This window comes from Stegostoma tigrinum, chromosome 10 (assembly GCF_030684315.1).
Source record: "Stegostoma tigrinum isolate sSteTig4 chromosome 10, sSteTig4.hap1, whole genome shotgun sequence".
Taxonomy (NCBI): domain Eukaryota; kingdom Metazoa; phylum Chordata; class Chondrichthyes; order Orectolobiformes; family Stegostomatidae; genus Stegostoma; species Stegostoma tigrinum.
The window spans coordinates 26,101,045-26,128,422 of NC_081363.1; the positions used below are offsets into that span (position 1 = coordinate 26,101,045).

The 27,378-nt window shown below is 40.7% G+C and overlaps 1 protein-coding gene across 3 annotated transcripts in view; it reads right to left on the reverse strand.

Moving 5' to 3' along the window:
- The window catches only part of LOC125455283 (protein FAM181A-like), a 143,076-nt gene that overhangs the window by 2,995 nt on the left and 112,703 nt on the right, over nucleotides 1-27,378 (reverse strand). The window contains exons 4-5 of one of the 3 annotated variants that reach the window (XM_048537009.2): nucleotides 13,484-13,580; nucleotides 198-364 (exon numbers count right to left, since the gene is read on the reverse strand). The gene's annotated coding sequence lies outside the window, so the exon portion shown is untranslated. The other 2 variants (XM_048537012.2, XM_048537013.2) reach the window with 2 other exon arrangements.

The window sequence follows — 27,378 nt, forward strand, 5'->3', positions numbered from 1 at the left end:
GCCTGGTTTTACCATGAAATCTTCACTTGCTCATCATTCCTGTGTTTCTCAAGGTCTCTGTTAAACACAATCCTGGTTAGAATCCGTTCTGCCGAATACCACAACACAGGCACAAAGCGCAGCGTGGTTTATATGCACAGGACCTGGACACTCACTTGGTCAATAGCCCAGCCCCTTGCTTAATCACGTTTACTCACCTTTGAGACCCGCCGGAGAACAAATCTTGAAATTTCGTTCTATTTCCTCACTGGAGTAAGCTGAATGAATATCAGTTGCCTGTAGTTAAGGCCCTTCCAGACCAATCAGCAGCTCCTTCTGAACACAATACATCCCAATCAGGCCCCGGGCTGGCTTGTTCCACATTCTTTTGTAACACAAATTGTTGTTATGGAAACACGAGAGAGAGAAGGCAAAAGCGAGCCAATAAGTACGATAATTATCAATGCAATTTTCCTAATCTCTCCCTCTCCTCTCCCCCCTCATCTCTTGCTATGAAACATGATGTGCGGATAATGTACAAAGAGTCAGGAAAGTTTCTTGGTTAAAAAAAACTTAAGCTGTCTGGAAACTTGCAACGGGCATGCTTCAGTGCAGCAATACAATGATGGCTTTGCAAGTCTGCCTTGCCTACTTTTAACTGTTCTGCTCAGGCTTTTTGGGGGGCTGATGTCAGAAGGAGAAGTTGGAGAGAGAGAAAAAAAAACCTGAAGAGATGTGCAGATATCCATGGATAGGGGGCTTGAGCGCTCAAGAATCTTGTCTTTATGTTTGCCTCCTCAATCGAGACACACAAAAGCTGAATTACCCATTCAAACCGCCCTGACAATGGGATCGAGTTGGATCGCACTCTTGCATTTGTAGTCAAACAGTTAGAGACTTAAATCGAGTCGTCATGATAGAGAAAGAGTTGGACAAAGCCCATAGAATATCCATCAGTAAACATTTTCCTATGTCATATTAGTGGGTCTCCATGGCTTCGCCCCGTCTAGAGACAATAGCACAAGTTTGCACACTCGACTACTGTCACCCTGCCAACGCATGCAACGGCCAAAAAAGGACAATCCATTGGAAACGATGAACTCTGTGGGGAAGGTAGGGCTGGAGTTTTTTTTTGAAAAGCGTGTGAAATGCTAATTGTTCTGCTTCCTTTCTTGATGAACTGGACGTTGCTCAGCATGTCCTTCCCACCTCTCCCTCAAGCAAGGTGGCTCTCCTGACAGGGCCATTGAACGGACATTGACAGCACCTCGCTCACTATCCTGGAGGAGATGGCCTCAGGAGCCTGGTGCAAACTCCTTCTCACCTGGGGCTCAGGCCTTTGGAAGTTGTCTGTTGTCTGCGCTGCAGTTTATGGACGAACCTTGGTCGGTTAGATTTAATGTACGTGGCTCTAAGTCCAGGGCATTTTAAGTGGCAACGGACATGCATTTCCAAACTATTTACAATAAGTAGGGGTATTGAATTTGGCTTTTTTTTATATTGCACACTATTTACGATTAAACTGTCACTTCTGCGCATGTTGTCCCATTCGGATGCCTTGTTCCAGTGCCAATGTAAACAAGTGACAGTCGAAAATATACTTCCCACGAGAGGATGATGAACACAGATTTCAACGCAGATGTCCAAAATGATTTGGATCAGTATTTGGAGGGAACAACACTGTGGCGCCGCGAGGAAAGGCGGGGAAGTGGGACTAGCTCAAAGGGAGATTTCATGGTGGAGAGAACCGGCAGGGACTCAAAGGGCCGGATGGCCGCTCTCTGCACAATCTGCGATTCTATGATTCCACATTTTCGAAGGCCAAGTATTATCATCAGCCTCGCTCTTAGTCGGTAGTGGTAAAAACACGTTTGCGCTCAACACCACGGGCCTTTTAGCTCGAAGAAGAAGATCTTCTTCTGGATTTGGCTATTTCGCCGTCTCAATGATATGTCAGTTCCAACACTTGTGTTGGAAAGGCTCCAATAACCCAGTTTATCACCTTATGGTTTATTCTGGATCTTGCACAGTCTCGATTTTAACCATTCCACCAATAACGATTATTCTTTTTAGATGTCAAAGTCCTAAACTCTGGAATGTCTTTAATACTTTCTGCCTCCCCCACCCTGTTTTTCCTCCTCTATGGTTCCTTAAAAACATATCTGCTTGGGCAAACTGTGAATTGCCTATAATTGTGACATGGTAATATGATAAGAGAATTCAACTACAGGAGTTGCTGCAATTATACAGGACATTGATGACACCACACCTCAAATATTGAGTTTTAGTTTCCTTAAGAATGTTCTTGCTATAGAGGGATTGTGGAAAATGTTTACCAAATTGATTCCTGGGATAGCAGGATTGATTTATGAAGAGAGTTTGAGTTGGTTAAGATTGTATTCATTTGAGTTTAGAAGAATGAGGGGTGATCTCACAGAAACCTATAAAATTCTAACAGAATGAGATGGATGTTCCTGAGATAACAAGGTGCAGAGCTGATGAACACAGCAGGCCAAGCAGCATCAGAGGAGTAGAAAAGCTGACGTTTCGGGCCTCGGCCCTTCTTCAGAGTCCATAGTCATAGTTTAAGGATAAGGGGTAAACCTTTTAGAACTGAGATGAGGAGAAACTTCTTCGCCCAGAGTTTGGCGAGTCAAAGGAATTCACTACCATAAGAAGTATTTGAGATGAGGCCAAAACATTGTGTTTTCAAGAAGGAGGTGGATATAGCTCTTGTGGCTAAAAGGATCACAGGATTTTTGGGGTGTGGGGAGGGTGAGATTAGGGTATTAAGCTCAATGATAAACCATGATCAGATTGAATGGTGGCACAGGTTCAAGGGGTGAAATGCCCCACTATCCCCTATGTTTCTATGTAAACCTTTGGTCACTTGTCTTAATATTTCCTTATGTGCTAAATTCTACTTGATAATGTTCCATTGAAGTGCTTTGAGATGCTTGTCAAGAACGCTATATAAATGTAAGTTGTTGTTATTGTGTTAGTGGATGAATGAAGAAAGTATTGGGAAGAGATGGGAACAATTCCAAATGTTCTTATCAATACCGTGGATATGAATGTGCCATTAAATTTAGGCAAACCAAGAATTAAATATTCAGATAGAATTTTGCCTCATCAAGTACCTGCAATTATGGACCTAATCTCAAGCTTTTCAAGTGAAGAAATTAACATGTTTCTGAATGAATATTCATATGAGCCTCTGCAATGAAATAACTGTACTATTTTTCCTTTGATTGAAATCAAACAATTTATCAGATGACAGGATTCATGTTTAAGAAAGCAATTATTTGCTGAAACGTTTGACATATTTTGACTAATCTATCCCTGTTTCCTATTAGACCCATGCATACCTAAGTGCAACATGTGAAAGATGGCAGATATCTTGTATTGTAAGTCATAAAAAAGTCACACAGCAGGCTGATTTTCTTGCCTGTGCTTGTGGTGGTCTGCAATTATTAACAATTTATAAACTGTCACTTTACCTTAAAGGGAGTCGGGAAATATTACTGGAAATAGACCACACAAACAATTCTGAAGTGACATTCTCAGCAGCTCAGTTTGCAGCTGTTCATTGACAAAATGTAACCCACTTTTTTCAGGGTCACTCTTAGGTTGAGCTGGCTGATGGCAGCCTGAGAGACGACTGGAGGCTTTTATCATCGCCTGCTCTTCCTTGTCCGTAACAATGTACAAGTGAAAAGAACAATTAAAAATAGGGCACTCCCAAAAGCCCCCCCACCCCCTGGCAGAAGAATTGCACTTTGAAGTAGTTGGAATAGAATGTGGAAGATAAATCATTTACAGCTGTGAATATGTCAAGTTAAGACAGCAGTGGCAAAAATTACTCCACATGTCAACTCAGCATGCGGATAGGATCCAGCTGTGGACCACTTTTATTCCTGATATGTGCCTAGCTGTCAGGGTGCTGGGAATCATCAGTATGCATCTCTTCAAAAGTCTTACGGAATATTCAGAATGAATGGAATTTTAGAAGCAAACTCCTTATATTCTAACAGTCCATAGAACACTGTGAAATTGTGTCAATCAAAGTTAAATGGATCTCGACTGATTAGCCCTTGACAGATATACAACTAGTGCGAGATTGAAAAAAACATATTTCCAATATTTTGTTTATCTGCTTTAAATTTGTTTGGATATGTAACCGTCAAACTACAACATTTTAATTTAAATCAGTTAAAATTATAGTAACGTGATACTGTTCATTTGTTATTAGAACATGCCCTAAATAGTATTAATGAGTGTAATTGGTACACAGCAAATATGTATATTATTCATGCATAGCACTTTTATTTTTCAACATGTTTCAGGCATTTGTAATGATGATTCCAATTTGAAAAGTACTTGGAGTATTTTTAAATCCTATTATTTATGAAAACATGTAACACTGTTTCTAATATTAAATTATTAACTAATTGTCATAAGGACAGTTGGTAATATTATCTGCAATTCATCCTGTAGATAAGTGTATTCTACTTTCTGGAATAATTTTGCTTATATTTAAAAGATGTTCATGTCAGTGATAGATAAAAGATAGGTTGTGGGAATGAGGGAAAATGTTTTTCACTGATTGAAGGATGCAGAGAAATATTTGCTATATGAGACATTCAGTTTTGAGACTTTGGATGATAAGCATGCAAAGAAGAAATGTGCACACATTAAAATGTTTTCAATGGCCTTGAACCACATAGCTTAATAGCTATGGTGCTGTTATCAGTTTTTCCAAAGATTTTCTATGATGTAATTTTTTGACAGGAAATTATTTTTCATGATGATTAGGTTGTCGCCAGAACAGTCATGTTAGATTATTAGGAACCAAACATTTTAAGTTTCGCAATGCATAAGAAACCATTTCCACATATTTCACAGAAAATGAATTCCAAATAATTTGTTCCAAATTCCAAGGGAGTGTTTTATTGAGCTTTGCAAAAGCAAACTTGTTTAAAGTTTTTCATCAATGAATTAGTTTGTAACAATATGACCAATTACTGAGATGTTATTTTTCAGATTCTTTTTATAGAAGAACTTTTCATATAAAAGCTTTACCAACTGTCATGTTCCATGTGGAAAGAAAATTGCCTGAGGTTGTTTTCCTTCAGCAATTTTATTTAGAAATTATCATGGAAAGATAATCATAGTATTGAAAATATGTATTTTTTTCAAATTTGAGATAACAAGTTGTAGAGCTGGATGCGCACAGCAGGCCAAGCAGCGTCAGAGGAGCAGGAAGGCTGACATTTTGGGCCTAGACCCTTCACCAGACCCTCTTTATTTTCTGACGAAGGGTCTAGGCCCGAAACATCAGCCTTCCTGCTCCTCTGATGCTGCTTGGCCTGCGTGTTCATCCAGATCTATACCTTGTTATCTCAGATTCTCCAGCATCTGCAGTTCCTATTATCTCTGAAACTACTTTTTCAAATTGTTGGATAAGATAACCTTTTGACATTTCCAAACAGACACTTGTTTTTTGTTGTTTGCATATTTGAGGAAAGAAACTTCAACTAACAATATTTTCCTACATTGCACTAGGCTAAAATCCTGGAATTCCCTCCCTAATCGCATTGTTGGTTAATCCACAGCACATGGTTCAAGAAGGCAGTTCACTGCCACTCTCTGAAGTGCAACTAGGGATGGGCAATTAATGCTGGCCAGCCAGTGATGTCCTCATCCCACGAAAGAATGGAAACCACAACTCTTTGAAAAATACATTCTTCGTTGTCAGCTACTTGGGGGTGTCATGGAGTTGCGGAAAGCTTTATGCAAATTCAAATTCTTTTTTCATTGGTTCATGGACGACCATTATAAAAGGCTTTTTTCAGATGTGGGCAATGGTAACTTTTAATGGTCATCTTTATTACCCTGAGAAAGCTTTGGCCTTTCGCCTTGGACTGTTGGAATTGGTGTGGAGATAGTGTTTCCATAACTGTATTGAATGGGAATTTGAGGATTTTGACCTAGTGACAATGCTGAATGGTGAGTTATATTCAACATGAAAAGGTATGTGATCCATGATTCTGAAAGTTTGAAGCTGATATAATTTGTTCAATTAGGCCACTGTGTCTTAAAAGTATGTTATTTTATGATTTTTACTGAAAATAAAGGCAATATACGAATACAACTTTCATATTTATGTATAATAGACATAGTAGGGTTGAAAAAGAAGAATGTCCAAACATTATTTTTAATTAATGCCAAAGACACACTGTACAAATTTAAAAAATGATTAATACTGGATTTGTTCAATAACATACATTAAACCAACCTTTCTCTAGAATGAATTTTGGGTATGTAGCTATAAATATTATATTGCAAAAAGACCACTCACTATTGCATGCAAAGTACACACCACAACGGCAACATCCCTCCTTTTTTGTCAAATGAATAGTAGCATTATCTAGATTAGTACCATGCTTGGGATACAGTTTAAATCAAAATTGCATTTTAGATTTTGATTTTAATTGATTTTTTTAACTTTAATTTCCTCAGTCTTACCTCTTTTGTTGTTCATTGATAGTTCTCCTTTTGGAGTGTATGTCCCTGTCCTTTTCTATGGTGTATGGCCACATGTTCATGGCTGCATGGTTCTTAATGGAGAGAAACTTCGCAGTTCTTAAGAGCAGAGGGTTCTGGTGTCCTCATGAACAAATCACAGAAAACCAGGATGTAAGTACAGCAGGCAGTAAGGAAGGCAAATGGAATTTTGGCATTTAATCCTAAATTAGAATTAGGGAGGTCAGAGACAATGGGAACTGCAGATGCTGGAGAATCCAAGATAACAAAGTGTGAAGCTGGATGAACACAGCAGGCCAAGCAGCATCTCACGAGCACAAAAGCTGACGTTTCAGGCCTTGACCCTTCATCAGAGAGCTCTCTGATGAAGGGTCTAGGCCTGAAACGTCAGCTTTTGTGCTCCTGAGATGCTGCTTGGCCTGCTGTGTTCATCCAGCTTCACACTTTGTTATCTAGAATTAGGGAGCTGTTGCTGCAACTATATGAGGTACTAGTGAGACTGCACCTGGAGTATTGTGTGCAGTTTTGGTCCCCTTCTTTGAGGAGGGATGCAGTTACATTGGAGACAGTTCAGTGGAGGTTCACTAGTTTGATTCCAGAGATGTGGAGTTTGAATGATGACGAGAAATTGAGCAGTTTAAGCCTATACTGCTGTGAATTTAGGAAAATGTGAGGAGATCTAATTGAAATATTAAGGGAATTAATAAAGTAGATGTGGAGAGATTGTTTCCTCTGTGGGGCAATCTAGAACAAGAGGTAACAGATTCAAAACGATGAGGAGAAATTACTTTATCTCAAAGAATGACAAATCTGTGGAATTCATTATCTCAGAGTGCAGTGGATGCTGGGGCCTGAGTAAATTTAAGGAGGCGATAGACAGATTTTTAATTCGTCACAGGTGTAAGCATTATAGAATGTGGACAGTAAAGTGGAGTTGAGGCCAAGCTGAAATCAGCCATGCTTGTATTGAATGGTGGAGGAGACTCGAGGGGCTGAATAGCCTATTCCTGCTCTTAGTTCTTCTGTTCTCTTTATTTCTGAGCATGTTTCTGATTACAGAAGAATGCAGGAGAAATGGTGTTCCAAAAGGAAGGCTTAATATCACATCATTCAGTTTCTGCTTTAGGGAACAGGGCTCAGTTTTGGATCCCCTGTTCTTTGTGGTATATGTTAATGATTTTGAGTTAGATGTGGGAGTCTGGACTGGGAAACTTGCAGATGACCCAAACATTGACTGGGTATTCAATAGTGGAGAAGAAGGCTGTCATCTGCAGCAAGGTGCCAATACAGGTAAGTTCATTGAATGAGCAGAAAAGTAGCAAGAGAAATTCAATCCAGAGAAGTACTAGGTTATGCATTTGGGAGTGGACAAATAAAGCAAAGGAATACACAATCAACAGGAGGGTATTTAGATTAGAGGAAACAGGAGACCTAAGAGTACATGTGCATACATTAATGAATGATCAGGTAGATAAGGTGGTAAAGAAGGTTATGTGGGATGCTTTCCTTCATTGTGTGAGGTATTGAATACAAGTGCAGTGATGTATTGTTCAAATTATATAAGAGACTGGTTAGGTCACAACTGGACTACATCATCATCAGTGGTCACCGCATTACAGAAAGGACATAATTACTCTAGAGAAAGTACAGTGATAATTAACAAAAATGTTTCCTGAGCTTACATTGCAGATATGAGGAAAGATTGGGTCAGCTAGGGTTGTTTTCCTCAGGACACAGGAGGCCTAGAATGACTTAGTTGAGGTCTACAAAGTACTGAGGAGTTTGGATAAAGTAGACAAGAAAGATCTGTTTGCCCGAGCAGAGAGGACCATCACAAGGATCACAGTATTTAAGGTGATTGAGAGAAGGATTAGAGGGGAATTTGAGGAAAACATTTCACCCAGAGGGCCATGGGTGTCTGGAAGTCACTGTCCAGTTTAGTGATTGAAATAGAAACCCTCAACTCATTTCAAAGGAATCTTGATCTTTCCCTGAAGTGCTGTTACTGCAAGGCTGTGGACCAAGTGCTATTAAGTGGGATTAGAATGGCCGACTAGTTTATTCAGCCAGTCTGACATGATGGGAAAAATGGCTGCTTTCTGTGCTTAACCTTTCCATGGCTCTATGGTTTTTGTTGCATGTGTTAGTGTTATCCCGGTTGTCTGGCACATATTTGTATGTCATTTGACATCACAAAAACGTATTATCTGATTAATATCACATTGCTGTTTATAGGGACCATGTTGGCTGCCTGCGATACAAAAGTGGTTACATTTTAAAGGCACTCATTGGCTATAAAACATGAAGTTATCTAGTCGTTGCCATATATCAAAGCAAAGCTTTCCTTTTTTTATATCTAAGTATTTTGCAACATTCACTTCCACTCTGAAGTAGCGTAAGCCAGCTATGTGGAAGATGGATAACATACAGTTTGCAGGGGTTCATTTACAAAAACTTTGAATGTAAAATAATGAAATGGTACGTATAAAATATGAATCAGGAGCAGGAGTAGGCAATTTGGGGAGGTGATGGCCTGGTGTATTATCACTGTACTATTAATCTATAGGCCCTGGTAATGTCCCAGGGGTCTAGGTTCAAATCTCGTAATGGAAGATGGTGAAATTTGAATTCAATAAAAATTTGGAATTAGGAGTCTAATGATGACCATGAAACCATTGCCAATTGTCTGGGAAAAACCCATCTGGTTTACTAATGTCCTTCAGGGAAGGAAACTGCCATCCTTACCTGGTCTGGCCTACATGTGACTCCAGACCAACAGCAATGCGGTTGACTCTGAACTGGCCGCTGATCACTTAGGGATGGGCAGTAAATGCTGACCTAACCAATGATGCCTTCATCCCATGAATGAATTAAAACACACACAGCCCTTGAAACCAGCTCTGCCATTCGATAAGCTAATGGCTGATTTGATTGTAACCTCAAAACCATATTCCTGCCTATTCCTTATTTTAGTAAGACTCTATCTACACCTGCTTTAAAAATAATCAAGAACTTCTCAAAGAGAGACTTCCAAAGATTAACAAACTTATGAGAGAAAAAATTCCATCTCTCCTTTGTTTTAACTGCATGACCTCTGATTTTTAAACATTAATCACCAGTTCTAGATTGCCCATAACAGGAGATATTCTCCTCGTATCTACCCTGTCGAGACTTATCAGGATATTACATATTTTAATTCAGTCACATGTAACTCTTCTAAACCCCTGCAGTTATAGTCCAGCCTGACCAATCTTTCCTCATAAGTGCACCTCTTCTGGCTATTAGCCTTCAAAACCTTCTCTGAAATGCAACCTAAGTATTAGAGATAATGGGAACTGCAGATGCTGGAGAATCCAAGATAATAAAATGTGAGGCTGGATGAACACAGCAGGCCAAGCAGCATCTCAGGAGCACAAAAGCTGACGTTTCGGGCCTAGACACTTCATCAGAGAGGGGGATGGGGTTAGGGTTCTGGAATAAATAGGGAGAGAGGGGAAGATGGAGAGAAAAGAAGATAGGTGGACAGAGTATAGGTGGGGAGGCAGGGAGGGGATAGGTCAGTCCAGGGAAGACAGACAGGTCAAGGAGGTGGGATGAGGTTAGTAGGTAGGAGATGGGGGTGCGGCTTGGGGTGGGAGGAAGGGATGGGTGAGAGGAAGAACAGGTTAAGGAGGCAGAGACAGGTTGGACTGGTTTTGGGATGCAGTGGGTGGAGGGGAAGAGCTGGGCTGGTTGTGTGGTGCAGTGGGTGGAGGGGACGAACTGGGCTGGTTTAGGGATGCGGTGGGGCAAGGGGAGATTTTGAAACTGGTGAAGTCCACATTGATACCATTAGGCTGCAGGGTTCCCAGTCGGAATATGAGTTGCTGTTCCTGCAACCTTCGGGTGGCATCATTGTGGCACTGCAGGAGGCCCATGATGGACATGTCATCTAAAGAATGGGAGGGGGAGTGGAAATGGTTTGCGACTGGGAGGTGCAGTTGTTTGCTGCGAACTGAGCGGAGGTGTTCTGCAAAGCGGTCCCCAAGCCTCCGCTTGGTTTCCCCAATGTAGAGGAAGCCACACCGGGTACAGTGGATGCAGTATACCACATTGGCAGATGTGCAGGTGAACCTCTGCTTAATGTGGAATGTCATCTTGGGGCCTGGGATAGGCGTGAGGGAGGAGTTGTGGGGGCAAGTGTAGCATTTCCTGCGGGAGCCCAACCCTCCCTCCACTGACCCCTTCACCCGCTTCCAACACAAGTCCTCCTCCTGGACACCACCCCCAGGCCTCCTACCCTCCCTCGACCTCTTCATCTCCAACTGCTGTCGAGACATTAACCGCCTCAACCTCTCCACCCCTCTCACCCACTCCAACCTCTCCCCTGCAGAACGGGCAGCCCTCCGCTCCCTCCGCTCCAACCCCAACCTCACCATCAAACCCGCAGACAAGGGTGGCACAGTGGTAGTATGGCGCACTGACCTCTACATCGCCGAGGCCAAACGCCAACTCTCCGACACCACCTCCTACCGCCCCCTCGATCATGACCCCACACCCGAGCACCAAACCATCATCTCCAACACCATTCATGACCTCATCACCTCAGGGGACCGCCCATCCACAGCCTCCAACCTCATTGTTCCCCAACCCCACACGGCCCGTTTCTATCTCCTTCCCAAAATCCACAAACCTGCCTGCCCTGGTCGACCCATTGTCTCAGCCTGTTCCTGCCCCACCGAACTCATCTCCACCTATCTGGACTCCATTTTCTCCCCTTTGGTCCAGGAACTCCCTACCTACATCCGTGACACCACCCACGCCCTCCACCTCCTCCAGGACTTCCAATTCCCTGGCCCCCAACACCTCATCTTCACCATGGACGTATGCAGATGGCCTCAAGGCCCGACCAATCCCCCTCCACCGACACCCTCATCCGCCTAGCCGAACTCGCCCTCACCCTCAACAACTTCTCTTTTGACTCCTCCCACTTCCTACAGACAAAGGGGGTGGCCATGGGCACCCGCATAGGCCCCAGCTACGCCTGGCTCTTTGTCGGTTACGTGGAACAGTCCCTCTTCCACACCTACACAGGCCCCAAATCCCACCTCTTCCTCCGGTACATTGATGACTGTATCGGCGCCGCCTCTTGCTCCCCAGAGGAGCTCGAACAGTTTATCCACTTCACCAACACCTTCCACCCCAACCTTCAGTTCACCTGGGCCATCTCCAGCACATCCCTCACCTTCCTGGACCTCTCAGTCTCCATCTCAGGCAACCAGCTTGTAACTGATGTCCATTTCAAGCCCACCGACTCCCACAGCTACCTAGAATACACCTCCTCCCAGCCACCCTCCTGCAAAAGTTCCATCCCCTATTCCCAATTCCTTCGCCTCCGCCGCATCTGCTCCCACGATAAGACATTCCACTCCCGTACATCCCAGATGTCCAAGTTCTTCAAGGACCACAACTTGCCCCCCACAGTGATCGAGAAAGCCCTTGACCGCATCTCCCGTATTTCCCGCAACACATCCCTCACACCCCGCCCCCGCCACAACCGCCCAAAGAGGATCCCCCTCGTTCTCACACACCACCCCACCAACCTCCAAATACAACGCATCATCCTCCGACACTTCCGCCATCTAAATCCGACCCCACCACCCAAGACATTTTTCCATTCCCACCCCTGTCTGCTTTCCGGAGAGACCACTCTCTCCGTGACTCCCTTGTTCGTTCCACACTGCCCTCCAACCCCACCACACCCGGCACCTTCCCCTGCAACCACAGGAAATGCTACACTTGCCCCCACACCACCTCCCTCACCCCCATCCCAGGCCCCAAGATGACATTCCACATTAAGCAGAGGTTCACCTGCACATCTGCCAATGTGGTATACTGCATCCACTGTACTCGGTGTGGCTTCCTCTACATTGGGGAAACCAAGCGGAGGCTTAGGGACTGCTTTGCAGAACACCTCCGCTCAGTTCACAACAAACAACTGCACCTCCCAGTCGCAAACTATTTCCACTCCCCCTCCCATTCTCTAGATGACATGTCCATCATGGGCCTCCTGCACTGCCACAATGATGCCACCCGAAGGTTGCAGGAACAGCAACTCATATTCCGCCTGGGAATCCTGCAGCCTAATGGTATCAATGTGGACTTCACCAGTTTCAAAATCTCCCCTTGCCCCACCGCATCCCTAAACCAGCCCAGTTCGTCCCCTCCCCCCACTGCACCACACAACCAGCCCAGCTCTTCCCCCCCACCCACTGCATTCCAAAACCAGTCCAACCTGTCTCTGCCTCCCTCGCCTGTTCTTCCTCTCACCCATCCCTTCCTCCCACCCCAAGCCGCACCCCCATCTCCTACCTACTAACCTCATCCCACCTCCTTGACCTGTCCGTCTTCCCTGGACTGACCTATCCCCTCCCTACCTCCCCACCTATACTCTCTCCACCTATCTTCTTTTCTCTCCATCTTCGGTCCTCCTCCCCCTCTCTCCCTATTTATTCCAGAACCCTCAACCCATCCCCCCCTCTCTGATGAAGGGTCTAGGCCCGAAACGTCAGCTTTTGTGCTCCTGAGATGCTGCTTGGCCTGCTGTGTTCATCCAGCCTCACATTTTATTACCCTAATTATTTATGTCCTTCCTTTAGTAAGGTGACCAATATTGGGCACAGTACTTCAGATGCAGTATCGTCATTACCCTAGCTAATTGAAGCAGCACCTCTAATTTCAGAATAAAAACAGAAAGCACTCAGAAAATTCAGTAGCATCTATGGAGAAAGAAAATAAATTAAATGTTTCAAGTCCAGTGAATCTTCTTTAACCTACTGAGTTTCTCTAGCACATTTTGGTTTATTTCAGATCTCTGACATCTATGGAATTTTGCTTTTAATTGACATCCAAATCTCCCCATGTTGCAGGATAAGATTCTATTACCTCACCTAATTACTCGCTGTACCTGTATACTAACCTTCTGCATTTCATGCACAAGAACACTCAGATCCTCCTTCATCTCAGAGATCTGCAACTGTGCATCATTTAAATAGTGTGCTCCTTTTTCCTTCTTCCTGCCAAAATCGAGAACATCACATTATCAAAACAAGAAAGCATCCAAATTTGAAGTGACAGCGAAACATGGAAGAAAAACAGATTAGGACAATATCTCACAAGGACCTGAATGACATGGGTTATGACAAGAAATGTGGCAGAATTGTGTGAGAAGACCAGCAAACTTATCTCAACATCAGGAGCAATTCGCTATATCTTTTAACTAAGTTCTGAGCAACAAAGCAAGATTCTTGCTTCTGTGGTGACGAGTTGTCTGTTAGAAAGGAAGGATTATGTTGCTGGGCCAAGCAGAGAGAAACCATATGTCAAACCCGTCAAAATTGACACACTCAAAAAGTGTAAGATTCTGGCCATTTTTAATGCAAAAAAGTACAATTCAATGCAACAGAGAAACAGTCTTTTGGCCCACCAAGCCTGTGCTGATTCCTAGTCCTTATTTAGAGCTTTTGGTCATGCGTAGTTTCTATCCGTCTTCCCCCCCCACCATGTGCCTATCAAAATATTTCGCGCAAAATTTTTCATGCAAAATTTCAAAACCAAAGACCTCATCATCAAGGGGATGAATTCCAGCTCCAAAATATTTCTTAGTTCACATGGATGCAGACCATGATATTTCCACTAAATTGGAGTTCCTTCCATTCAGTTGCTTAGTATGATGTGATTTATGTTAATTGCTTAATTTAGGTTGATTTAGGTTAATTTAGATTAGGTTAATTGATTCAATTGGAACTGTTAGGTCACTGATTTTTACCAAAATTTGGTATTTATTTTATGTTTTCCCTTATGCTCTTCCAACATTGGAAAGTTATACAACTTCTATAATGGCTTTTCACAGGGGAAGAAGAGGTTGTCATTTGATTTTTCTAAAAAAAAATGTAAAGCATAAAATTGCATGCCGATTGTTGTATGTTTTAAACTATGAATTATCAAATTTTTCTAACGTTATTAATCTCAGAGGGAAATGGGGTACACCCTTCTTTTGCATGGGAGGAGGTAATTCACAAAGTTGAAAAAAGCTAAACTGTTGTTGACAGTCTGCAATGCACTATTGAACAGTTAGTCATTTACAACTTATCACATGTGTACATAACATTGTTATTAGGGGTTCAATAACTAGAGTTCTCATTTGGGACTGAAAATGTACATCTGAAAGATGCCTTTTGCACCCCCCAGAAGAAAAAGTAAATAGCCAAAAGAAAGAAGACCCAACTCACAGTGAAGGAGATTCATCTAGTGTGATGGATGGTTGAACCCTACAACATCTATTTATCCTGTACGTAGCGACTGGTGTTATTTGCAATACATGATTCTCCATTAATGGATGATTAAGGCATTCCAAACAGGGATATATATCTGGGAGAATTAGGCCTAATTCAATCCAAGAGAATACACAATGCTGTGTGACTGGGCTTTTTTCCAGTGCATCTGGACAAGGCAAAATACAAAGACAGGACTGCATCAAATCACTTCACACAAACAGAAACCAAGAGTGGAAAAAAAAACAAATTTTAGAAGGGGATAAACAAGTAGATAATGATAAAGTAGTCACAGACACCTTTTATTAAGAGTACTATTTTTATAGCTACATGATAGTCCAATTTTATGGTTATTATTATCTTCTCTGCATTTAATTATGATACATTGAACTTTGTGCCAAGAATGCGCATGTGTTTATAAGATAGCAGTACCCCTACACTAATGATGTCAAATGTAATTCAGAATAAACCACCTATTGCTGCTGTGATCCAATGCATAAAAGTGAATGGCAGATAATGAGTGACAACGCTTCAAAGATTCTGCATCACAATAGCTGCCTATAAAAGGCTGAGAGCCTGAAGTGTGTGAGAGCTCAGTGGTAAGATGAATGAATTAGGATCCTTAATGCTGACAATGTAAAGATAATTCCACTGCTCATCAGAATAAGATGCTTCAGCCCTGACTGACAGTACCATAAATATCTCATTCATCAGCTTCGACAAACTTGTCACATCTGGATTCCAATCATCCTCACAATTTTTCTGACAAATTGATGAGCTTTATGTTTAATACTTCTCTTTTTAAGGAAAGGAAAGTAATTGCCCAGTACAGGGTGTGATGTACTTTGTTATCCAAATATTTACAGTCACGTTTTGCTTAACTTGCAGTTAGCATCATTCAGCTAATTGATGAGGGACTCATAAAGATGATATGCTTTATACAAATGAAGAAGGAAACAGAATAAGCATAGACCTGTTGGGTAAGCCATAAATTGCAGAATTTTCCATTAAGAAACAGAGTTACTATTGATATTTCCACACAGCATTCTCACTGTTCCACATTTCACCTTATTTTAATATCAACTCTGGTAGTAGCATCTAACATGCAAAAAAAACTTGGGGTTTTGCGGGGAGAAACATCCTTGTGGAAGTACTTGGCCATTGACAACAACTGAGTAGCATAGAAATGTAAGAATTAAGAGCAAAAGTAGGCCATTCAGCCCTTTAAAGTAAATTACCACGGATCTTCTACGTCAATGCCATATTTCCTGCATTGTCTCTTGATGTCTTTAATATTTATAAATCTATTAAGTTTTGGCTTGAACAGTGTCATGCCTCGCAGAGGTAGTGCGCTGGGAAATCAAGGTCCCACTATTCCTGGAATCACCACAAAAGTTAAAACTAACATAGAACATAGAACAATACAGCGCAGAACAGGCCCTTTGGCCCTCGATGTTGCGCCGACCTGTGAACTAATCTAAGCCCCTCCCCCTACACTATCCCATCAGCATCATCCATATGCTTATCCAAGGACTGTTTAAGTGCCCCTAATGTGGCTGAGTTAACTACATTGGCAGGCAGGGTGTTCCTCGTCCTTACCACTCTCTGAGTATGTTCTATGTTCTATGTTCTCTCACTTCTTCACAGGATGCACAGAGCAACTGGTTCACAAATTCTAAAGTCTTTAACTTATTGATTAAAAGCCACAGTTTACAGGAATTTGGGCAACAGAATAAATTGGTTTTCTTCAGGTTTCCGTTAATTTACTGGAGAGAAAGACTCACCATCTGCTCTTTCAGCAGTCTGAAGGCTTCTACAGATATCATTCACATTCACAAACTGTTCAACTACCTAGGAGCCAATGAGATTGTTGTTGTCTGGCTGATGGCTGCTGGCATCCACAACTGGTCATGATTGCCCAAAAAGATTGACTGAGTTTCTGGCTGAATCTCACTCTGCATACTCATTCCAGAACCTTTGCCATCTCAAGTTTCAACGAGACCATCTCTCATACTTCTAAACTCTAGAGAGAATGTTGGCTTAGCGTCCTCAATCTTTCATCATAGGACAGGCCCAACCAGAATTATGCCTGGTGAACTTTTGTTGCACTCCCTTTATGATAAGTTAACCCCTCTTTAGGTAAGGAGACCAAAACTGTACAAAATACTTGGTACAGTCTCACCAATGTCTAAACAATTGTGTCTGGATGTCTTTACACCTGTATTCAAATTCTCTGGAAACAAAGGCCAACAAATCATTTGCTTTCCTATATGCACACAAGACTAATATATTAAGCTTCAGTGACTCATGAACAAAAACACCCAGATCCCTTTAGACACCCACATTTCTCAATTTCTCACCTTTCTAGAAGTATTCTGCATTTCTTTGCACAACTCACAATGCCATTGAATTTTGTGTCAGTTGAAAATATCGCACGTGGTCTCCAAATCCAAATTATTTCTGTAGATTGTGAATGACTGGGCTCGAGCATTAGTCTTTGTAAAACCTCACTTGTCACAGCGTGCCAATGTGGGAATGACCTTTTTATTTCTACCCTCTGAGTTCTGCCTGTTAACCTATTTTTAATCCATGCCAGTATGTTATACCCAATCCCAGGTAATCTAATTTTTGTGTACTAACCTGTGACTCAGTGATATCTTATCAATAGTTTTATCAAAATTATACATTAAACAATAGGCAATTAAATGTTGGAAATATTTTCTGATTGGAAAACATGTGTGTGCAACATTAATGTCTGAAATTCGCATGCCTCAAATAGTAAGAAAAGTTGTGAATTTTCTTTCAATCAATGACTTTCCTTCATACTACTATAGTATCATTTACATCCTGTAAAACATTCACCATATTTTGGTGCTGAAAATATAAAAGCATGATAAGGGGTGCTGTGTACATTACTGTTGCTGAATTATTATTTAAGTACTAAACTATTTGCACTTGTGAAATGTCTGATTCTAGATCCAACTTTATCAATGTTGCATAGTAAATATTAACTTAACATTGAATATCCTCATGATGCCTGTCACCATAAACCCTAACCATTTCAACAAACACCAATATTCATATTTGAAAACGTTAGTTGAAAACTCTACTATTCTTTGCATTCATGCAACTAACACCATCAAATACTATTGTGCAAAACAATGTCATATTAATAACTTTGTGACATAAAGTACAAAGAGATCAGACAGTGAAAGGAACAGCATTGAACTCAGTGCATTCTTATAAATTACAACTAAATGCCAAAATGTTAGGAACTGAAAATGTAAGCATATGTCACAGTGCGGAGGACAGCCAGTGCTGAACTAATCTTTTTAATCCATAAAATCATAAGTTGTATGTGCAGAAGTAGGCTATGCAGCCCATTGAGTCTGCTCTGCCACTCAATGACATCATGGATGATCTGATCATCCTTAATTCCACTTTCCTGCCTTTTCCCCACAACCCTTGATTCCCTTATTGATTAAACATCTGTCTGTCATTCTCAGCCTTGGCTATACTTAACAATGAACCTCTGCAGTAAATAATTCTGCAAATTCACTACACTCTTGAGAGGAGAAATTCTCTCTCATCTCTTTTAAATAAGCGACTCCTTATTCTGAGATTATGCCCTCTGGTCCTAGATTCTCCCACAAGGGGAAACAACGTTTTTGCACCTACTGTGTCAAATCCCCTAAGAAACCTGTATGTTTCAATAAGGCTGCCTCTCATTTTTCTAAATTCCAACAAGTACAGGCCCAACCAATCTATGCATCTCATAAAACAATCCTCCATACCTGGTATCAACCTTCTCTAGATAGCCTCGAATGCTAATGTTTCTTTCCTTAGATAAGGAACCCAGAACTGTTCACAGTATTCTATCTGTGGTCTGACTGGTGCCTTGCATAGTGTTAGCAAAGCCTTGCTATTTTAACACTCTATTCCCTTTGAAATAAAGATTAACATTCCATTTAACTTTCCTATTATCCACTGAATTTGGATGCTAACTTTCTGTGATCCATGAACAAGCACTCCCAAATCCCTCTGCTCTGTAGCTTTCTGCAGTCTTTCTCCATTTAAATAATCTTCAGCTCCCTTGTTCCTCATTTGTAGCGTCACACTTTCCCATATTATATCCAGTCTGCTACGTTTTTGCCAACGCACTTAACCTATACATATTCCTCTGTAGACTCTTTGTGTCATCCTCCCCACCCGTTTTAGTGTCATCAACAAATTTGGCAATAGTACATTCATGATCCTCATCCATGTAAGCAGATAGCAGTAACTTTAAGGCATTATCTATACAATTTGTATGGATGCTGCTTGGGGTCAGCACTGAGTTTGAACTGTGTTCCCCTAGGATGTCTTTAACAACAAAGGTCACCACAGTAGTGTTCAAAACAGCCAATCATTTGATCTGCCTCCATTTGAATCATGTCAGCAATCAGAATTATGCTACAGCTGTAGGAATTTTATTTTAACATCTTGGAAAAAAAAATTGATTGTACCCTAAAATCCTCCAAGCACTTTAATAAATAAAGTCTATGTTCAGACTTAGGAAAGTACATTTTGCAATAAATCCCCAAACAACATGTAATGCTACAAATTATTACAAATGAATTTGGCAATTTTAAATGCTTCTGCTATGACTTCTGCACTCACTATCAATAAGTTTTATGCCAATCACATGGAATTTAATTGGCAGCTGGGTTGATAAGCAATGAATTGATTCCAGAAGCATTTTCTTCGTGGAATTATGTCTCTTTATCAATTTATACACTTACAAAAGTTCTGAAGATTTGGCTTATAATTACAGCAGAAGTTTCACAAAAACCAGACCAAGGGCAATGTATTCAAACACTTTTCATCATTTCATCAGTCATACAGCAAGTTGTTTCTGATGGAATAAGCACCATTTGCACTTGTTCATTTCATACAGGTAGTTTTCAACACAGCGCTAAGGAATTCTGATGAATCTTCACTAGAGAATGATGACTATAATGTTACGAACAATTGATCAACTATTGGGTTCTGATACTTCTTGCAGTAAGAAACAGAAATGAATCAAGAAGTAGAATCAGTGGAAGAATAGAAATTAGCACTGACACTGACAGCATGGGTGCAGTGGCTGATAGCTGTGACCAGTAGAAGTTGACTGCTGGAAGAAGTGAAGAGAAATGAATAGCTCAGCTGACTGGGAAGAGTCCCAGGGGTAACTGAGGCCAGCAAACTGCATCTTTTCAGCTCATGATCCTTCTCTGCAGCAAATGTAACAAGCGTGCCAGAGTGGGGTTCCTGAGCTACACCAAATGATGCTTTCCAAAGAGTTGACCACCACACTGCAAACCATTTACTTACAGAGACCCCTCATTACACAAAGATCAATGCTTAAATTGTATCAGGCAGTGGTTTTCACATCACTTTTCTATGGATCTGAAGCATCAAAACATACCAGCATATCTGTATTGCTGATGCTGTACTGGTTTCCTTCCTGAACACCCATCCAGCAAAGTAATTAAAGAATCCAGCATTGTGTTGTTCAATAACTGGTAGAGATTAGATTGCTATCAGTAAGGTAAGGGGCAGCAGAACACCAAGGGCTTGAGCACAAATTATTCTCTCCCTCAACTGCATACATTTTGAACATGCTCCTCTGAACAGCCTGAGTTTAGGAGTGCACTCCACCATTAGACCACCAACAATCAAGAGATCAAACACTGAAGTGTCAGATTCCTCATTCCCTTTTACTAGACCACCAAGGGGAAAACATGCATTAAAAAAATGATGAATCTAGTGTCTGCAGACATCTGAAACTGGCTCCTATGTGTATGTACATGTGGATCACTGTCTGCTGATGCTCACTACTACTTTCAATAGCACAGGACCATTTGGAATTTAAAGATGAACTCCAATTCAAGAATTTACAAACAAGCCATATTTGGATTTAATATGAACTATGTCGCTCACTCACCCCTGACTGACATCTGCTGACAATTAGATCATGTACTAAGATCACATGAAACAGAAAGGTCTTGAATCTAGCTTCTTTAATTGTTCAGTGTGGCTGTGGAATCATCATTTTAAGTCATTATACATTTGTTATCAAGATAAATCGTATTTCACCAGACCCTAATTTAGATGCACCCTGGGTTTCAAAGGGGAGAGATTCTTTGCCGAAGCCTATCATTTGAGACAGATGGTGTACTATTATAAATGAATAGCTCCTGTCAGCATCACAGCATGAATTTTACAATTGTGTTGGTCGTGAGATGGTGTATAGTTGAGAGACATCTGCTTAGTGTTATGAATCTTATATTTTTACTTCAAAAATGAGGGAAACAACAGGATATATTGTAAGTTCGCTGGCAGCAGTGTGAAAGCATACGTTTGCAAAAAACGTCTTACAGTAGCTCACTATATCAGCCTGCATGCAGGCCTTTGCTGGGGATTCTAAGGGTCTGATTAATGTTTCCATAGCAACGTGATTGTGAAAGACTGGAAAGAGCAGTGAAGTGCCAGTTTACAACCCTATGACTGTCTGCCCAACACAAAGATAAATTCCAAAAATGGTCATATAACCTCTATAACTAGTTTAATAGCTGGTGGGACAGGGTTTCGTTTGCTGTGTTTTCATTTGTGAAGTCAATGGAGTGTAATTTTAACTCAATTTTTGTGATTACCTTCTTTATAAATTACTACATTTGTGATCATCCTTTCAGGATAGGGAGAACAATTTTGTAACAGAATTGCCACAAGTTATTGTTTCATGTTACTTTTTTTTTTACAGTTCAGGTAATGTAGAGAAAGACTAACTCTTTTACAATTCGATGTACTTATTTCCTCATGTGAACGTATTTTGGCCCTGTAATTTGTATTAATTCAATTCTTGATTTATGCAGCCTTCAAAGACCTTTTTACTTAATTCCAGATATTAGATGTGTTTGAGTTTGAAATTGTGAGTAATTCTAATTTTGGATGAGAAAGTAAGATATGTGTTATTGGTTCAGCTGCAGCCACTACAAGGCAGAGGGAGAGAGAAAATGTTCTGGCAATAGGCAGTCCTTCCTCTTCACTATAACATCACAGGCCAGTAGTATGTGGAAAAACGATAAAAATCACAGAAAATAAATAGATGCAGAATCTTACCTGAAAGCAAAAAAGAATTAAGAATTATAGTTTTGAGAGATGATGTCACTGAAACATATTAGATCCTGAAAGTGCTTGTTTGGTCTAACTGAGGAATCTATATGATGGTCACACATATACTCAGGATAAGGAGTTGACCATTTAGGACTGAGATGTGGAAGGACTTCTGTATTCAGAGGGCTGTGAATCCTTGGAATCTCTTCCCCAGTAGATATAGGTGCTCTATCAATGAGTATAGGCACAATTGGGATGGGTAGATTTTTGATCTCTCAGGGAAGCAAAGGACATGGGAAGTGAGCAGAATAGTGGAGTTAAACTAGAAAATCAACTGTGATTGCACTGAATGGTGATGATACAAGCCTGAAGAACATGTGGTCAGGTACTGCTGCTAATTCTTATATTCTCATGGTGGGATTGAAAAGCATAAAATCATGAAACATTTTTGAGGTAATGCCTCACTTTAGAATTTTTGAAGTAAGTCTAAACAAATTTATACAATAAGTCACTATTCTATTATGCTTCCCTTTTCTTGCTTAGCCAGTTTTTAAATGAACCTCCATTCTCTTGATTTCTCTTCCCAGGCTTGATGCAAACCCATAGACTATTAGGATTTCAGCTAGCATTTCCAACACACATTAGTTTATTGTATCCTTCTGTGACCATAATTGATTCTGCAGGTTACCCAAGTGTGAACCTTTAGGTTTATAATCAATATTAGAGACATGCAGGGAATGCAATGGACATCTGACAGTAATAATAGTTTCAAAAACTCAGATGTTTCCTTAAGTAAAATACCTTTACATAAAATCAAGTTATGATGGAATACAATGAAATCTTGGGAATGTGTGGGATGTCAGTCAGCATCAAAATGAGGCAAGGGAGGTTAAATTGAATAGTCCCTCAAAATGGCCTGGAATTGTGATGTGCAATTAACCCATGCCCCTTGCAAGTAGGCAGCATGCCAACTTTGAGCTGCCAATTTATTTGAATGATTGCTGTGTGCAGTCAGGACTAACCATTGTGCTTTAACAGAAGGGGACCTAAAATTGGAACTTGCTAAGCCCCAGTTGAAGCTAGCTTGCACCTCAAAAAGTTAGCTTATGCCTCTTAGACGGGGGGTGTACTGTTACTGGAGCAGATGCGGACAGTCCTGTGGGAAGTGGTTCTGATGAAAGAAACAGTGAATACTGGCACAACTTGGGAGATAATGGCAAACAAAACTTTTAAACATTGTAACAGATAAATCCCGAGAAGATAATGAAAACTCTGTACCATCACTTTGTTTTGCACTCACACTCACCAGGTGAGATGCTGATACTGCAAATGTCTCTTGGGAAAGTTCCGAGGAACAACCTGCATGTCATATGACACCAGAGCTACAGCCAAAGCAAAAGGTAAGGATAACAATAAAAGCTGAAGATGCTGCAGGAACTGAGCAGGTCTAGCAACATCTGTGGAGAGAGCAATATTGTTAACATTTTGAGTTCAATATGACTCATCTTTGAAGCTCAGGTTCTGAAGACTGGGGTTCTGAAGAAGAATCACATTGACTAAACATGTTAAATCTGATTCTCTCCCACAGAGGGTGCCACATCTGGTGAGTTTCTCCATTACTACCCTTTTTTAATTTCAGATCTCCGGCATCTTCAGAACTTTGTTTTTATTTTGGTAGGGACAACAACCACATTTTTAACGGGAGAAGAGAAAGATTTAAAAAATACATGAGGGGCATTTTTTCTTGACACAGAGGGTTGTTAGTGTGTGGATTGAACTTCCAAAGGAAGTGGTGGATGCAGGTACAGTTACAACGTTTGAATGACATTTATATAAATAAAGGCATAAAGAAATGTTTGGAGGGATAATGACCAAGCACAGGCAGGTGGGACGAGTTCAGTTTAGGCTGATGGTCAGCATGGTCTGGTTGGACTGTAGGTCTGTTTCCATGCTGTATGACTTTATGTCTCCAAAACCAGCTAGCTAGAGAATGAGGTTACAAACCAGTTCTGCTATAGAGACATGACAGGGTGGATGTGGACACCCGTGGCTGGTTAGTCTAGAACCATGAAACATAATCCCTGAATAATGGGTAGAACATCAAACACTGGGATTAGGATAAATTTCTTCACTCAGAGGTTGGTGTGTTTTTTTCTCCCCCTATGAAGCTATGGAGTACAATCATTGTGCATATTCAAGATGGAAATCATCAGACTTCTGGCTGCTAATGATATCAAGGTGTTATTAGGATAGCGGGAGAATGATAGAGGTGAATTATCAGCTATATTTTGCTTGCTTGGCAAAGTAAGGTTAATGGGTCAAAGAGCCCAATCAGCTTATAGTATTTGTGTTCCAGTGAGCACTCTGATGGGGTAGCCTACAGAATAAGTCTGATGGTTATTCAAAATGAAATGGTTAGTGTGGTTGTTAACCTGCCAGAAGAACCATGGTTACTGTCACTCACCATGAATCTTGAAACCTGCATTGTAAAGTACTGCCAGGCTCCTTGAGGGTGGTCTAGGCAATGGAAATATTGTTTCAGAGTGCCAATGTAACAAGAAAACTGCTCCAGAAAAAGAAAACCTGTGAATGTAAATTCAGTGACGATCTAGCAAAACCTCGTGTGAAACGAAGGGAATGTTGCACCTGTAAAGTATTAGGAAAATTTCAGAAGGGTTCGACTGAAAAAGAAGAGATAACCAGGAACTGAATACCCACCACCACAATCCCAGTCCTCTCAGAGAAAGTGACCTGTTGCAAACACATCTGTTTTATCCTCCCAGAATATAGAAAAATGGGTTAAATAAACAACTGCAAAAATGGTCTGTATGTGATTTTGATTGGACATAGACTAGAATGCTGTGATTGGCACAGCTCTAACAACCACTATATAATCACACCTGCACTACAAGTAAAGCAAAAGAGAAAGACTTTTCCTCACTTTGAGTGCTGCCGGATAAATTCAGAAGAAAACAGGACAAAGGAATTTCATTCATGTTATAAAACCAAGAATTGCAAGACTGATTGATCTCTGCCAATGTCAACACTACAGGTGCCATCCAATAGCAGCCTCAATATCTTTGTATCTGATTTTCATGAGCAATTCAGAGATACTTAAAATTAATCTTTTTGGGCACACCTCTTATTTAAAGGTGTGTCTTATTTATTGGTCTAATTTATCCATGCATGTTGTATTACAATTTCTTCTTACTTTTAGTAATTACCAAACTGTTCTTTTTCCTGACTCAAGGAAACCTGGTTAAGTAGGCTCCTTTTAAATCGTACATTCATTTGGCATTTAAGAAAGGTATTTATAGAGACAGTGATCATTTTGCAATTAACTTTGTCCAACCAAGGGGGCATGAGATTAGAGAAGAGTCAGTTAAACCCTCTTCACCCAAAAGCTTAATAATTTAGATATGTCATCTTGAATCATAGCAAATTAGGGAATCTCACCTCGTGTCTGGTTGTAACAAAATAGGGGCTTGTGCTACAAATAGAACTGACAGACAATCTGGGGAATTAGAGTAGGTAAAAGGCATTCTTAAGTTTGTATTGCTATTGCATAGAAATGTCTGCATTTAATGCCAAAGCATTATTAGCCGAATTAGAGTAACCTAATTTTGAGGAGTCAAATGTTCTGTCTCTTGAACTGTTAAAAGATTTAGCAAGTCTCTTGAGATGAGAAATTCACCCACGATTCAGGAAGCACAGAATTTTAAAGCAGATGGCCGATGGTTTCCAAGTCGCAAATGAAAATGGTGAAATGGATAGAATTGTAGTAGAAAGATTAAAAAATGGACTATTCACGAGAGTTGGCGTGCTTGCTCTGCTCGGAGTAATGGCTGCAGAAGATTATTATTTGGGCATTTAGATTTGAAAGGGGGATAAAAGTAGATTTTAGTTTTCAGCTCTCTTAAGGTAATTTGTTTAATTTAAACAAAGTTTGGAAAGTCATTTTAAGTGGTAAAGAAAGCTTTAGTAAGAAAGCACGTGTCTTAAGTAGAATGATTCAATCAGCTACCCGGGGAACTAATTGTTGAATGTTTACCAAGTTGAATTTTTTTGAACCAGAAATAGTTGGTCAGTGGCCACTGGTAGTGTTTTTTTTATTTCCAGAAGTTTCTATGTTGTGAGAAGTTAACTTGCAAGAGACTTCAGGCTGCAAGAGCTGATAGAAATCTCCAGGCTGTCAGAATTAGAAAGAACCAGCCAAGCCATCAGTGATGGAGGGAAGTCTTCAGGCCATCAGAGCTGAAAAGAAGTCTTAAGATACTTCATCAATCCAAAAGGAAGTGTTGGAAAGAGTCATTTGAATGAGAAATTAAGGAGTTATACGAGTGAGAAATAAATTAAGGAGTGAGAAATTAGGAGCAATACTTTACTGGGATTGAGTGGCTAGAAAGAAAATTTCTGGGAAAATAGTTAAATAATTCTTTTTGTTGCCCATATTAAGATCTTTTTCTTAAGATCCATTTAAGATCTTTATTAAATGTTTCTTAAACTTAAAAACGAAGAGAGACCACAGGCCCTTAGAAAATGAATTTGGGGGCACTAGATATAGGAAACAAGGAAATGGCTGAGGAGGTGAATGAATATTTTGCATCAGTTTTTTGATGGAAAATACATTGAATATTCCATTCGTACTAACGAATACGGAGGAAGAATTAAGTACCATCACTATCACTTGAGAAGTAGTATTAGACAAACTAATGGGGAAAAATGCAGATAAGTCCCCTAACCCTGATATCTTGCACCTGATGATGCTAAAAGGAGTAGCTACAGGGATAACAGCTAGCATGGTGGCTCAGTGGTTAGCACTGCTGCCTCACAGCACCAGGGACCCAGGTTAAATTCTGCCCTCAGGTGACTGTCTGTGTAGACTTAGTATGTTCTCCCAGTGTATGTGTGGGATTCCTCTGGGTGCTCCAATTACCTTCCCCAGTCCAAAGATTTGCAGGTCAGTTGGATTGGCCATGGTAACCTGCCCATCGTGGCCAGGGATGTGTAGGCTAGGTGGATTAGCCATAAAAAATGTAGGGTTACAGGGATGGGTAGGGCACGTGGGTCTGAGTTGGATGCTCTACAGATGTTGGTGTGGACGTGATGGTCCAATTGGCCTGCTTCCACATTGTAGAGATTCTATAATGGATGTATTGGTTGTATTTTCCAAAACTCCTTGTATCCTGGAGAAGTACTGGAGGATTGGGAAACTGTCAGTTTGACATTCTATTCAAAAAGAGAGGAAGGCAGAGAGCAGGTAACTATAATAAGCCTACCATCTATCATTGGAAACTTGTTGCAATAATTTATTAAGGAAGCAGTTGCAGCACATTTGAAAAATCATAATTGAATCAAACAGTCAGCATGGCTTTATGAAAGGGAAATCATATCAGGCTAATTT